Source organism: Plasmopara halstedii (genome assembly GCF_900000015.1).
Source record: "Plasmopara halstedii genome assembly, contig: Scaffold_2061, whole genome shotgun sequence".
In the NCBI taxonomy this organism is placed as follows: Eukaryota; Oomycota; class Peronosporomycetes; order Peronosporales; family Peronosporaceae; genus Plasmopara; species Plasmopara halstedii.
The window spans coordinates 852,409-852,933 of NW_020188969.1; positions in this window are offsets into that span (position 1 = coordinate 852,409).

The following is a 525-nucleotide window of genomic DNA, read 5'->3' on the forward strand; positions in this document are numbered from 1 at the left end:
ATTACACGAGACGTAGCGCGTCTTGAAGGCCTGTTTGATCGGTTTGTCGGCAATCAGATCGCACACTTAAATCAGACTAGTACACCCTGGAGGAATACCTCCCAAGGTGATGTTCAGGTCAGCAGCTTTCTTTTTGACTGGATCTGAGAAATGGCTAGAAGCCGCGACCCAGATCAAATCAACCTTCTCGCCTGGATAGCACGACGCCTAAGCGCAGCACCCGTCTTTGTCCATCCAATGCTTTGGATGGGACATGACTTTGCTAGGCCCATCCCACGAAGAGAATCGTCTTGAAAGCGTACCGTCAGGCTGGCCAGTCATGATATTAAAGGGGCAAGGATTTGAGATTGGAACATCTCGCATGCTACCATCACAGTGCACCCTTTTTTGGCATCCTCGGCTCGGTTGGAGCCGACTCGTCGTACATTCGTTGGAGCTACCAAACGGGTTTCTTTTGGGTAGAACTAAAGAAACATTTCGTCGGCATTGACCAAACGGGTCACACCAGCAGATCGCATGATGCTA